Below are 14,675 nucleotides of genomic sequence, written 5' to 3' on the forward strand. Positions count from 1 at the left end.
TATTAAACGTTCTAGGGCGCGGGGCCCCTTTGTCATAGGCCCCTGGGGGCCTAGCGGGTTCTGCGGGTTCGGGCGCTGGAGCGGCCAACGGGCGCCTGGGTGCGCGCTCGCCGGCAGGGAGTGCGGCGGGGCTAGGCCACGGGCGCGAGGTGCTCGCGCGTGGGCGCGGGCTGGGGGAAGCGAGGGCGCGGCGACCGTGGACGGTGCGCGACCCGGCGTGGCGAGGCACGGCCCTAGCACAGCCGGGCGTGGCCATGGGCGCAAACACAGCGCGGCCGGGCGCGTCGGTGAGGCAGGGGGCGGGGCACGACGGCGACGCGCGGTGAGCAGAGAAAGGGAGGAGGGGAGGTGGCGGCTCACAAGGGGCCAGACGAGGAATGGCAGCGGCTCGGGGAGGAGTTGGGGTCGGCGTGACGAGGTGGAGCAGCTCCGGTCGTGGAGGAGGATGAAGATGGGCGGCGAGATGGCGTCTTGGTGATGCTCCTGGTCGCTGGCGTTGGCGTGGAGGTCGAGGAGGTCGAGGAGGTCGAGGGGCAGCCCCTCAAAGCGTCGGCCTGCTTTGGGAAGCCGGTGGCCATGGAGTTCACGGTGACGTGGCGTCGAGCGCGGTCGGGCGGTTGCGGGGAGAGGGAGCGGCGTGAGGTAGGAGAGAAGGAGGAGGCTAGGGTGGCCTCGGCTCGCAGTAGAGCAGTGGGGGAGGCGAGGCCATGGGGATCGGGCGCTGGCCTGCCTGCCCTGGTGCTGGGGGTGTTGGGTGTGTGGCGGCGCTGGGAGGGAGACGAGGGAGACGTGGGGGGAAGTGGGTATCGTGGGATGGGGTTAGGTCACGGTGGGGTTTGTAGGAGGGGAGATGGGCCGGCCAGCTGGGCTGATAGGCCCAATGAGGGGGGGTTGCATTTGTCTTTTTTTTAATTATCATTCTTATCCTTTTTTATTTTTATTTTACTTATTTAACAGTTTATAGTTTTACAAAAAGTAAAACCCATTCCTAAATTAGAGTTGTAAATTCAACTGTTGTCACAAAAAGTTTGGGACAAAAATAAAGTGCCTTGTATTCTTTATTAATTAAAAAGCATTTAAGTTATTGTTTCAGTCGCAATTTTATTTATTTTAGGGCATTCAAATACTTTTAAAAATATTGGTTTCTCCACCATAATTACCTATGCATTATTTGGCAACACCCCAACATTTTAGTTTTAATATTTGAAAATCTTTACCGTTTGACTTTAATTCAATTATAAATTTGAATCGGTTTTGAACTAACCCGAGATTAACTACAGTGACAGAGGTGACGTGGCATCATTAGCAAGGAATTACCGTAGTCTAATTATCCGGGCGTCACAACATAATTGACGTACTATACAAATAATTTTCCAGTGACATGAATTGTACAATGCTCTGAGCTTTCAGCTTTTGTTTTGTGTGTCTTGCCATCGATGCTCCTTCGGAAACAATAAAAAACTAACTTCCTTGCTGATGCATCTCAATGATTAGCAAATCAGAGCTAATATTTACATCACAACTGAAGACAAAGTTGTGAGAAGGTGTTAAATTAAAATTGATCCATGCTTTCATTGGCAGCAACGTCCGCCCAGCTCTGTCTAAATCAACAAGGCATGTTGGGAAAAAAGTAGTTGTCTGGTGCATGCAACATTCCGATCATTTTGTGTAGTTCCACTAAAATAGAGCTGAGCGTCCCTGTTCCAAAGATATTAAGTGTGATTACGATAATAGAGGACTGCTGATGAAACAATAAACACACAAATAGAAGCCGGTCACCTTTGCAGTCTCTCTTAAGACTAACTAGTTGGAGAAGATTAAGCAAATAGTTGAAGAAGATCAGGCTCGGAATTGGATGAGGAGGATAGAGCAAAACCAATCTCCCTTTGTGCAGTCGCACTGAAATGTAGAGACGTTGCCCGTGTGACATTTAGTACAACTGCACAAAACACTCCTAAGAAAAAAGTGATTTGTGCAGTTCACCAAAAGGTCGCAATAGCAACGAGGTGAAATGGTAGCCCTGTTTGCAAAAAAGAGGTAGAAAGGAAACAATTACTGGCCAATAACACGAGTTGAAGACACATACGTGTGACACCCAAGTTTTTATTTGGATTTTTTTCAAAAGATTTTTTTTATTTGACTTGAGGGGAGTGATTTAAATTTTTCTTCAAGAGAACTCTCCCTCTCATATACTTTTCTTCATGGCAAAAGTTTTGTTTGGATTCACCCAAGATCTGCCTTTGGTCTTGGAGGTTCTTGCTTTTCACTTGGACTCAAGACAAAATGTTTTTCATTTGGGAAAATGACTTTTGAAAATCTCCTTGAAATTTGCACTATGGCTTTTGGAAAACTCCTTTGCCACTTTCAACAAATTCCTTCTTGCCATGGCCCTAGTGCAAATGCTCTCTCCTAACCCTTCCCTCACCTTTGGATCATGTTTTACACCAAATCCAGCAAGTTGAACCTCCCCATGTATCTATTTCCATTCAAATTCTATTCAAATAAATTTCTGCCTTCTTTTCTAGCACTTGGAGATTTGCAAAGGAACTCCACTTTCTGTCTTGATTTTTGGCCCCAAACCTTTTTCCCCTCCTAGTCCTTTGAACCCTCAACCTAGAACCATGAAGATCCACTGGTCTTCAGTTCAAAATTTTCAAACTACACTTGCTGCAAGTTTGGACCAGATTTGCCAAATTTGGTGAAATTCATTCAAAACCTTCTCCAAAAATTCCAAGTAAAATCAGGCAGCCCCTGGGTGCTTTGAGTGGTCATCTCACCAAGTTACAGCTCCAGAAAAATTTATCTCATAGCCAAAACCTTCTGTCGAACACCTGCAGTGCACTGTCTTTGTCACATTCAGAAAGTTCAGAGAACACTGCAGTGGCTGCTGTCGTTTTCTTCAGAGAAGGACGTCGATCTCGCCAGTGCCACCGCGTCGCCTTGCTCCTTGTCCCCGCCCCCTTGTTCCTGCACCGCACGAACGCCTGGCACCTTGCGGGCATCGGCGACGAGCAGCAGAAGGTGCGCAGCCCCGTGACCGACGCCGGCGGCGGCTTTGCGGGCGCCAGCGGGAGACACGGCGCCGACGACGCCACCCAGCACCGCCCAAACCACCGGAGCTCGCCGCGTGGCCTTCCACTCCCCCGAGTGCGCTGCCGCTCTCGTCGTGAACCGCAGGGCGCGGAGCGCGCTCTATGCCGCCGTTGAGCCCGTGCGGTCACCTCACCGTGGACCGACGCCATTACGCCAAGACCATCTCCGTTTAGCTGTAAAACGACTCCAGTAACCCCCACTGATGCTGCCTGGCCGCTCAAACCACCTGCCAATCCACTGCTCCGCCGTAATCGCTCGCTGGAGATTCTCCGTTCACGGCCACCCCGTCGATCTGCCTATAAATAGAGGCCCCGAGCTTCAACTCGAGCACCCACCAGCCCTGCACTCCCCCTAGAGCACGCCTAGCCACTGGAAGAGCCCCGAGGAGGTCTCCTTCCTCGACTCCGGCCGCCGCGACTCGCCACGGGATCCAGCCCGATTCGCCCCCGTGTGTGCTCCTCCGCCTCCATTCTCTTGCCAGTAGCTTCACCTTGCATCACTCGTTCTGACCCGCGCCTCAATTCGTAGTTTGCAGCCCTCCACCGGAGTTCCCCATCCTCACCCGAGCCGCCATCCGCCGGAGATAGTGTCGTCGTCGACGTGGTGCTCCCCGTTGGACGAGTCCACCACCCACCGACGCGGAAGAAGACGCTGAAGCTCTTAGTACCCTCCGTTTCTCCTAACTCGCCGTGGTTCGACGCCGGCGTCCACCGCAGTCTTCGGGCGCCGGCGAGCTTTTCAAACCTGACATGTGGACCCCGCGTGTCAGCCTCTGTTCTTTTCTTCACGAACCGTTTTCTGTTGACGCCTTCGGGCAAATACGCTTTCTCCTTTGCGCTTGCGCATTCCCAATCGAACCGTTTTCTGTTTTCTCAGTTAAAACCCTGGAACTTTTCTGTTTCATTACAGATAAGTCCCTGGACAGAAACCTTTATAACTTTTTAATAAAAAGGAATTTTTGAGTGATTCTTTTTCTGACAATCTTCAAATTTTGTCTAGTTTTTTATGGGATTTATTTGAAAAATATTTGGAAAAGTTTCTGTGCACCCATTGGTTTTCACGTTAGTACCCGTTTCGTGATTGCCGTAGGTTCCGGAAGAGGTGACGGAGCCGCGAACTTCGCCGAGCTAGACTCCGACTTCTCCGAACCAGGCAAGCATGTTTTGAACGTTTGATATGACAGATGTTTTACATGTTCACGTGAGAGTTTGTGCGTGGCATATGAGTGTCGGTAAATACCTCGTTGCTTGTAAGGCAACGACCCGGTTGCTCCAAAGTCGCGATGAACTCTGATGAGAGATGGCCTAATCATGTGGTGACATGAAGGGCAGCAAGGTGGTACTGTTGTAGCATACCAGCCTTGCGTCATCCGACTTTCCCCGACGTTAACATGGTTGGAGCCACGTTATCGTTCTTTTCCCGCACGTTCCAAAGTTGCGATGATCTCTGATGAGAGATGGCCTAATCATGTGGTGACATGAAGGGCAGCAAGGTGGTACTGTTGTAGCATGCCAGCCTTGCGTCATCCGACTTTCTCCGATGTTAACGTGGTTGGAGCCACGTTACCGTTCTTTCCCCTTTCCGTGCTGCCACATGTCTCATTGCCAGGATGCGGTTTAGTAAGTTGGTAACCTCTTTCCGTGTACACACCAAGCAGAGAGGCCGGGATGATGGTACCTTGGCCCAGGATTAAAGCCAGTCATCCGGTCAGGGGGCATGGGTGTTTCCGGTTGGGACCGAGAGGGGGGGCACCCCCTTAGAGCGCGCGTATAGAAATTTGATCCCATGCTACGCGAGGTTGTAGCCTCCCTGTCTCAAGGTTTTTCTTGAACGTCGCCGAGGGTGATCCCTGGCTTCGGATGGTTGAATTGGGTGTGTACTGGTTAGACGTGTTTCTTCCAAAACACCGTAGACGGAACTAGTCCCCGTGACTACTGAAATCCGTTGGCTGTGGTTAAGTACAAACTCTGCAGACTCAATTCTTTCCAAATCATCGTATCCATGATCAAGTAGCGTAAACATTATATCCATATCTATCCGTGTGAAAAACTTGTCCCCGGTGAACAAGCTCAAGTGGTAAATTCAGATTTATTGTTATTCCTGTGGATGTACTAACCTTATTTTTGTCTCACGCTTGTGATAATTTATGTTCCCGAACTGTTGTATTATTGAGTTGTGATATAAGCCCTTTATGTGACGTCGCGCAGACGTCCGACTGTGGTGTGTTCTTGTTCTTTACTTTAAATATAAGCCCTTTCCGTGATGTCGCTCAGACGTCCGACTGTGGCATGCACTGTATTTATTTTCTGTTATAAGCCCTTTATGTGGTGTCGCCCCGACGCCCGACTGTGGCTTTATTATTCTGCATTTTCCTCTCAAGGAGTCTTTCAGGCACTCGTTTGGCACCAGTATTATTATCTGCATTTTCCGCTCGAGGAGTCTTTCAGACACTCGTTTGGCACCAGTATTATTATCCGCATTTTCCGCTCGAGGAGTCTTTCAGACACTCGTTGGGCACCAGTATTACTATTCTGCAGTTTCCGCTCGAGGCGTCATTCAGACCCTCGCTTGGCACCAGCATTTATTATCTCTATGTCTGATCGCACTGGTTAACTTGTTCATATGCTTCATGTTTACATTTGTTATATCTTATGTCCGAACTGTCTTGCGAGTACTTTCATAGTACTCACCTGGCTTGTTGATTTGGCCAGATGTTGACGAAGGCGATCTCTTGGATGAAGAGTTTGATAGCGCGTCCGATGCCTAGAGGAGTCCCAGTCAGTCCTGCGCGATCCCGGATATTGTTCACTTGTATTGTATACGCTTCCGCCACCCGCAATAAGTCTCCTCGAACCTCACTCCGACGCTCGAAGAGCTGTAGTCTTCTGGAATCATATCACTCGCTTCGCGGTGATATCTCCACCACCATTATTATCGTGAGTTAGTAGTTGCCACCCTATCCGCCGTTTTGTTTTAGCGGCGTGCATGTAATAAATTGTTGGGCAGTCTCTGATCAACCTTGTATTATATTTAGTACTCCTGGTATTTTTCTTCTGTGACCAAGATATTGTCTACCAGTGAGAAGGGATTCTTCCTCGCTGGTCCGTAAAAGGGATTGGTCTCTCAATAATTATTTTATTGAAAAACCGGTCGTGACAATACGCCGACAAAAAAGAAGCATATTCCATATAATAAGGGAAGATAACAACACGGTTGTGTTTGTCTAAAACGGTGTGAGGACGAGATTGCAATATGGAAAGTACGTCGGACGAGCTACGTTTTGGGCAAAGAACTATGGAAGATCCACATGCAAGATTTCCCACATGCAGCGACGTGGGAAGACGGGCAGTGGAGCAAGGCCGGAGGGGATACCTGGGGTCGTCGGGATGTAAATAGGTGAGCGGCGGCGGGCGGGTCTGCCCATACTGCGGCAGCGAGCAGGTGGCGTAGGCCCTACCGCGCTGGAGCTTGGTCAAAGAGAACGGCGGGTACCGCAGATCGGGACGTGCTGCCTCGGCGCCGTCGAACAAAGAAACGATGCACATCCTCCCTTTCCACCGGCGGATGGGATGCAGTCGGATCAGTGACCAACGGTGAGAGAGAGAGAGGCCACCGCCGCCTTGTGTGAGATACTCTAAAGAGAGACAAACCCAGGCAGGCAGGCTCGATTGTATATAGTGGAGCGGACTACCTTTTTCTCCACAAAAATCATTTTATATTCTGTGTACGTGCCATTGAGCGATATAACTTTATTTAAAAATAGCGTGCCAACGCATCAAGTCGAACTTTGTTTCGTTCACGTGTGGTACACGACCTCCATAGGTAAACAACCACTACACGCGTTCAAATTAGCACGTGGGCTGCCATTTTGTACAGAAATGAGCTCCACTGTGTACTCGCGCGGGTGTGGCTGGGCACGAAGCGTGAGTACGTGCACCTATTCTCTTCGTGTACGTCCACCACCTACGTGGGGTTGTGTGAGAGAGATACAAACGCAGAGAGATATAGTATGTGGGTTCGTGAGTGTTTTTTTTGGAGGGGGGGTCAATCAAAAAATGTAACATATGCAATGTGAGTGAAATAGAGTCCTGGATATATCATATATATGGAGGGGGCGATCCACGAGAAGAGAGTGGAGGTATCGTCGGCTTGAGGTATCCATAGGATCGAAGAGAGGGGTGATGTGTGTGTGTGCGCGCGCGCGATCGATAAAGAGTGCCATCAAATTTGTGTGTGCCCACGTCAAAGATATAGAGTGGCTGGCCTACTAGAACGTGAGAGGGGACAGGTGCAGTTTGTCTCCGTGGCATGGATACCTACCTACAACGCTCGACTATCGGTGTGTGGTGGGGGGAGGCCTAATTAATTATAGAGGTACAATGGCTGGTATATTTGTGGAGGAGGAGAGAGGCCTACTTTATGTATTAACAGTGACGTAGCTAGCCCAATAAGCCAAGGTGGTCCATCAATAGAAATATTTACATAAGTTTATTTATTTTCAAAGAAATATTTTTTTTACTACATTATATACAAGCTATAGGAAATTGCAGGGTGGTCCGTAGACCACCCTGGCCACCCCTTAGCTACGCCACTGTGTATTAAGTGAGATCGATCGGCATCCATGCCTATGTGTAGGAGAGGAATAAGGTTGGGAGAGAGACAGAGCTAGAGTGTTGGAGGGGTGGTAGTGGAGTTTCTTCTAACAAATGGTGGGAGAGGCTTGCTAGACAAATGGAGGGCACGCCTGCAATATCAATAAGAGAGGGGATGGCTGCCTGTCTGTGGACGTGCGTGCGAGAGATGGGTCAGGAGGCATGCACGAATGATGAGGGGGGACGATATGGCTGTGGTAAGCAGATGTAACTACATAGGAAGATCAATCGTCCTTTGTCAGAGAAAGGAGAGACATAACTTGTGAGGTACGTCGATCGATGGGTGGGGGGGAAATAGTTAAACTCGACCTAGGTATATGTAGGGAGATCGATTGGTATACATGCATGTATGTGTTAGAAGCAAATAAGGCCCGGGGAGAAGGATAGAGAGAGAGGGATGCATCTAGGAGGTGGTGCAAGAGGCATACTATATTGAGGGGGAAGGAGTGTGCGAGTACGAGATCGATGAAAAGAGTGGTGGGAGTGAGGCATGGTCGGTGAGAAGAGAAGAGGGGAAGCTTGTGTTTGTGGTAGGCACATCTGGCTAGAGAGGCATATCGATCGATGTGTGCCATAAAGAAGGACCTGGGGGGGCCTACACACACCGTGGGTGAACGACCTAAAGTGAAAAGACGAATTTGCGTGATGGAGCTAGAAAATGCTCAGGGAGGGTGAGAGGGATGCGGGCGTGTGCATGCACGAGAGAAATTTAGCGCTAGCTACAAAGATAAGAGGATTGTGTGGGTGTAAAAGATGAATAGAGATCATAATTCATTATAGAAAGCAAATTCGGATATTTGATGAATTTATCATGGTGTTTTAAACTGACGCATGTGTGAATATATATAACGGTGATACACATGATTTGGTTATGAACATGTTATACTACATATAATATATTTTAAAAAACTGAGTTGTTGATGATGGTGTGCCTGCCATCCTGCAATATAGGCCGTCCGATTTATATCTGACGGATAGGAAGGAAACTATGGCAATTTTGAAAAAAGATACCCACACCCCTCTCCATACTTGCAAATAAGGCATCCCCTTGATCATGTTGATGTTTCATGGAACACATGGGCATCTTGCTAGTACTACATATAATACATAGAACATTGATTATAATTTGGGCTAATGTGTGGCTTTTGCAGCTCAGGGCTAAATACTTGTCATAATGTAGGGGGCGGGGCACTATACTTTGTGTGATAAACACGGTGTATGTATGGAACATGGTTTAGATTATGAATATCTAGTTAGTACATCAAATGTACTATTATTTGGAATCAACATCAAGTGTATTCAAAAAAATTGAATTCGAGTTCATATAGTACACATAGTTCATATCTATCTCTATAGTAATCATGTGGTATGTTGTTAAGGTAATACAATACACGAATGATGGTTGAAGTTGGCAACAATCATGATTGTAGATTCTTATTGAAATATAGAAACGAATTCAAATTCAGTTCGAATTGCAGCGGTAGTATAGACATTTGGAATGCACTAAAATGCTGGCATGAGTAGGTTACATGCATTATACAGCCAGCGAAAAAATTTAATTGGACATAACATGGATCCATAGTCCCTCCTTCCATCTATATAGGGTCTAATGCGTTTTTTAAGACCGCCTTTGACTATTGACAAGATTAATAGTACATGACATGCACAATGTGAAAATTATATCATTGAAAGCTCCTTTCACACACGAATTTAACGGTGTGCTTTCTGTAAGTTGCATGTCATATATTATTGCTCTAATATTTGGTTGGTCAAATTTAGCCTCGAAAAACGCATTAGGCCCTATATAGATGGAAGGAGGGAGTAGCTTTGAATAGCATTTGTATAGTAAAATGGGACAAGACTCTCTCTTTGTGTGGTGTGAATAGTTTTATTTTTTCGTTTTTTCGTTGAGGGAAGCGCGAATTGATTTGGTACGTACTACAAATACAATATTACACGTTAGGCTTGTCCCTAAAATTCAACCCGCGCCTTGTTATATCCCGAAAATTCAGATATCGTGCTCCCAAAACTGGCGCCTTCACAACCCGCACCTTGCTATCCCGAAATTACAACGCGCGCGAAAACTCCCTCCAGCTACCAAATCCCGACACGCGAAATCCCCCTTCTAACCCTGAGCCGAAAGGGCCGCTAGTTCAAATCGGTGGGGGTACTTTTGTAACACACCCTACATTTTGGACAAGCGCGTCCCTAAGTCATGGTTCCCCGCCTCCCATCGCCTCCTTTTCGCCATTCGAAATCTGGCCGCCATAACCTCTCCGCTCCAGCCGCGAAACCCCACCCTCCTCCGTCCACCACCTCACCGCTGCCCAGCCGGAGCCTCTTCCCTGATGACGTTGTCCACCGCAATAGGTTGACGTCCCTCATCCGCCTCGCCAGATGAGGATCCGTCGTCCATCCCGTCATCCCGCCGGTTCAGCCGCCCCGTCCTCCACCTCCAAGGAGCTGCTCCGACGATCGCATCATCTATCACGGCTGCTCCATCCCCACAGCGCTGCCTTAACCTGCTCCACCAGAACCGCAGCATCCTCACCGACTCCTCGGACGAAGCCGAGGCCTACTCGGCGCCACCAAAGAGGTTGTACACTCATTGCATCGCACCTTCTCCTTAACTCGACCTCCCAGCGCCGACGGCGCTCCATCCCGCACCCCCATGGAGTGGCTACCTCGAAGTTGGCCCCGCGGGCGACATCTCCACGACGGCTCTCCCAAGTGAGAGGCCCCTTCAGCGGTGGCGTCCATACCAGCCGGATCTGCTGCTGCTGCTCCGGCTGTCGCTCGGTCGCTCACGCTGCTGCTGCTGCTCCGACTCTCGCTCGCTCGCTCGCGCTGCTGCTGCTGCTCTCCCCCTCGCTCGTGCTGCTGCTCTACTCTGATTTAGCTACACTTCAGTCGACTGAATCGAATTTTGGGTCAGTTGATTTTTAGGGGGTGGGGGTCTCGTCGGAGTTAAGGAAGAACCACCCGTAGCAGGGAGGGGGGCTCGCCGGAGAGGTACCCCACTACCTATCTTAGGGTTCTGGGTGGGGTGCTGCTCGCCAGCGGTGGGGGCACGATGGTGGGCGGTGGCGTGGGGATCGCCTGAGGAAAAAGCTTGGCGCGGGGGGGGGGGGGCTAGAGGGCTGGCCGGGGCGGTGGCGGACCGACGGTGGGGAGTTGTTTCAGGGCGGCGAGGTGGCGGCGGACCGGCGGTGGGGAGTTGTTTCGGGGCGGCAAGGCGGCGAGGCGGCGTGGGGTTCGGCCGGTGGTGGTTGGCGGCTCAGGGGGGTGCAGGTTGAAGATGAACTGCAGGCCCTCCCTAAACTATCCCATGTGAAGTGCCTCTCTGCTACCATTGCGTTCAGTTTCGACAGTAACATTCAGATTCCACAGTAAATTTCAGTTTCGACAGTAAAGTTCAGAGTCAACAGTTTTTACTTCATCTGTTGTAGTCAGGTGGTTTTTGGTGATGTAAATTTTACATCTATCACTTTTTGGTAATGCATTTTACATCATCTATTGGAGATGCTATTAGAATCCCACTTGAGATTAACGATGTATGTCTTGTGCTGCTTCAGCCTTGACGTCTTACGGCTCACCAGAGCTGCTCCAACGACGGAATGATCCATCACAACAGAGCAGTGCCCTGGACGCTGTCTACAGATTCCTCAGATCTTCCTCCACACCTCCGATAGCCACCTCTGCCTCAACTTCTTCAGCGACCAACCCAATGATGTTGAGGTCGACACGGCTATGACAAAGAGGTTGTACACTTGTCGCATCACTTATTACTCTACATTCATGTCGATCCATTAGGGCTATTGTGGTTCAATAGAAAAACATAGCAATAGGAAATTTTCCTATGACACTCTACTATTCAACTATTCATGCATTTTGTTGAAAGGAATGGAGCAAAACATCCATCTGGACCTACTTTTCAAAATCATATGCATGAAAACAAGACCAAATGCATTAGTGGCAGAATAACATTCTAACTGTACACGCTTTCATATGGTTTCACTTTATTTTGGCCGTGTTTCTTTGCATTCCTCTGCTCCTCCAATTCCCGTGAACCAAACACCCAAGTTGACAGAAATCATGTGTTCACAAATGCTCTGTTTCCCATGTGCATTCCTATCCTATTCCAATGTTTTTCCTCCTATCCCTGCGTTTTTAGAATCATGCAAGCCAAATGAGCCCATACATAATTACTTCAGTTACAGGTAGGTGTCGAAGAAAACTTTGTGTGGTTTGTCCTGCTCCTGCCGCGATGTCGTCCGCCTCACCTGAGCTGCTCCATCGACAGAAGCATCCACCAAACCAGACATCACGACTCTTGACCGTCTTTTGCCGCCTCAGATCTCCTTCCCTGCCGTCGGCACCCACCACAACGGCATCACCATCATCGACTCAGCAGATGAACCTGAGGAGTTCACGGGTCCACAAGAGAGGTCGCACTCTTTTGTTTCTGCTTATGTTATGCATTACTTAATATTACCTGCTACTTTATTGTCCTGTTCACCTCTTTTAGACTCCAAGTCAGGTCCAAATTGATGTTCAAACTTGAGTTCTAAATTAGTTGTGGGGCACATATCAAGGCAGCAATGAATAGTATCTCTGTCTAATATCTGGTTCACCTAGGGTATGCCTATGTTGTTCATCTTGGGTGGGAAACAAATAGTAAAGCAATCATCATCTGTTTTTTATTAAATTAAAGCAATCATCATCCTGCTATCATTATTTTTGGATCCATCCACTGGTTGTTACCATTACTCTAGATTTCTGCATGCTCTCATTACATAATCTCACTATATTTTTTTGTATGCATGTTAGATACTGTACACAGTCATGCTGAACATGTAGAGAAAAGGAGAAGAGTTTTGCGCGGCAATACATCGGTCCATGGTGGGTTCAATGGCAAACTCTCCCCCCCCCCTCTCCAGATTGTAATCCAGAGGAAGATATCTGTTCTGAGGCGGATTCAGACGCAGCTGACCACTCCTATTTACCCCCCAAGGTGTTTGCTCTAACTTGGCATGATGATGTTAGTCATATCATGCATATGTTGCCTTGCATTGCCTACTTTAGACATCATATATGTCATCTGCTTAGTTTAGACATGTTTTGTAATGCCACCTGTTTAGTTTCAATATCATATATGGGAATTATGCAGTCTCATGTCTTTTAGCCAGCCATAATATATGTGAAATGTGCAATGCCATCCTGTTTAACCAGGCATCATATATTTGAATGATACCTAGCCCATCCTTTTCTTCATTAAATTTCCAATTGTCGACAATGTTTGTACATTAAACTACTCTTCCTGTGAATCATCCATTTGAGTGGGTGATGGAAAAATCTGGAGTGAAAACAAGGCCTTCAGAGCAGACAGTGCTACCTGTCAAAGCAGATCTCTTGCTGGGTCCCGATAGCTCCTCAGAGATGGATTCAGAGAGATGACCAGTCCTATTCCCCCACCGTGGTGTATGCTCTAACTTGGCATGGTTCTACTGCTCATATCATGCATATGGTGTCTTGCATTGCATAGTTTAGACATCATATACACATTATTCAACACCATGTTCTTAGTTCAGACATCATATATGCGAATGCCCTCCGCTTAGCATATAAATCACATATGTGAATTAAATCATGCGATCCTGGTTACTTTGATAACATGTACGTGAGTTATGTCATGCGATCTTGTTTAGTTAGTCATCATATCTTTGAATTATGTTATGTTATGCTATCCAGTTTAGATAGACATCATATATGTGAAATTAAGTCATGCTATCTGTTTTAGTTAAACAATATACATGTCAATTATTTAATGCCCTCTTTTTTCCACACTATCTATTGCATATGTCTCTCATATACAATGTCTGTACATTCAACTATGTTTTCTGTTTATCAGCCATTTGAATTGGAGCGGGTGATGGCAGTATCTAGTGGAGTAAAAACACGGTCTTCAAATAAAACTATGCTACCTCTTAGTGGAGATAGCACCCCGGTTGTACATGCACGAGAACCAGCCCTACCACACATAACCCAGACTCTCGCAGATTTTACCCCTACTGCGATGGATAGAGAACCAGCTTCACCCAATCTAACCCCAACCCCAGCAGATAGTAACCCAGTTCCTGTTGACACAGCACCATCTCCACCAAAGAGCTCCCAAACAAGAGCAGTTAGTAAGGCAGCTCCAGTGCCCAAAGCGCCAGTACTACCACGGCGAACCCCAACTCCACCAGTTAGTACACCTATTCCTGTGGAGGAAGCACAACTAGCCATTCATAGTTTAGCATCTATCGCATTTGATGTTGTTAAATCCTATGTGCGTATCTTCCCATCATGGAAATATTATACTAAAGATGGAGGAAAATGCCAGTTGCAGGTGTTTGTTCCATGCATTCATGGCAATTACTGACATAGCAGGTGTTTGTGCCATGAATGTATGGGACAAAGCAAAGTAATTGCCATGAATAAAACAGTGCTACCTCTTAGTGGAGATAGCACCCCGGTTGTACAAAGCAAAGTAATGACTGGGAACGCCTTGTTCTTTACTGGTCCCGAACCAAGAATGTGGTAAAGTCTATGAGCTCATTTTATTTTAAGTACTATATGCTTACGTCTTACTGTACTCTGTTCATATAGAACAAGTGCTTAAACCTGAAGAACAACTGTTCTCATTTAAGATTCCATTGCTATTGTGCATACTGCTTTGCTCTTGTATCACTGTATTTACTCATACAAACTTATTTTTAAATTGAACTATCCAATGGAAACTCCAATGGAACAACAGGTATGTGTACGCATGTTTCTTTAACAGGTTTGCTCTTATAAATAGCTCTGTTGATTTCAATTTCAATTGTGTATACAGTTGACTTCTCATATCATGCACATTACTAGCATCATAACAGGGCCAATAGTGTT

The sequence above is a fragment of the Aegilops tauschii genome, chromosome 6 (genome assembly GCF_002575655.3).
Source record: "Aegilops tauschii subsp. strangulata cultivar AL8/78 chromosome 6, Aet v6.0, whole genome shotgun sequence".
NCBI lineage: Eukaryota > Viridiplantae > Streptophyta > Magnoliopsida > Poales > Poaceae > Aegilops > Aegilops tauschii.